Source organism: Carlito syrichta, unplaced genomic scaffold (assembly GCF_000164805.1).
Source record: "Carlito syrichta isolate Samal-C Ts95f unplaced genomic scaffold, Tarsius_syrichta-2.0.1 Scaffold305649, whole genome shotgun sequence".
Classification (NCBI taxonomy): Eukaryota; Metazoa; Chordata; class Mammalia; order Primates; family Tarsiidae; genus Carlito; species Carlito syrichta.
Window position 1 is genome coordinate 9,397 of NW_007249745.1, and position 762 is coordinate 10,158.

Consider the following 762-nt stretch of genomic DNA (forward strand, 5'->3'; position numbering starts at 1 on the left):
TGGAGTGCAGTGGCACAGCTAGGCAGCGTCAATCTGCTGGGCTCAGGTGATTCTTCCATCTCAGCCTTCTAGATAGCTGGAACTATAGGCCCATGCCACTGCCTGGTTACTTTTTAAAAATTTTTTAAAATCTCTGTGCCGGGCTTGGTGGCTCAGCCTGTGATCCCGCACCTTGGAAGGCTGAGGTGAGTGAACTGCCTGAGCCCGCGGGTTCGAGACCTCATCTCTACAATAAATCAAAAAAAAATATCAGCCAGGTGTGGTAGTGCCCACCTGTAATTCTGGCTACTCGGAAGGCTGAGGCGGAAGGATTGCCAGAGCCCAGCAGGTCGAGGCTGCGGTGGCCGGGGCCACTGCACTGCACTGCACTCCAGTCTGGGTGACAGAGTGAGACTCCAACTAAAAAAAAAAAAAAAGGTCTCACCAAGTTGCCCAGGTTGGTCTCAAGGCTCTGGACTCAGGCTCTCTCACCGCTGCCTCCCAAAGGGTTGGGATTATAGGCATGGGCCACTGCACCCAGCCAAAAGTCAAAATATTTAAAAAGAAACACAGAGAAGTCTTGCTCCACCCTTGTCAGCATCTGCCTTGTAGAAACCATATTAATTCATTTTTTCCAGTGTTTTTTTAATGCAATACAATATGTTCTTTTCTGCTCCTTTTCTTACATAAAAGACAACATATATACACTTTATCCATTACTCACCTCCATTTTTTTTTTTTTGAGTTGGAGTCTCACTCTGTCGCCCAGACTGGAGTGCAGTG

The 762-nt window shown here is 47.6% G+C and overlaps 1 protein-coding gene across 1 annotated transcript in view; it reads right to left on the reverse strand.

Moving 5' to 3' along the window:
• Nucleotides 1-762, reverse strand: part of ZNF689 (zinc finger protein 689) — a 5,465-nt gene that overhangs the window by 1,893 nt on the left and 2,810 nt on the right. The gene's annotated exons all lie outside the window — the stretch shown is intronic.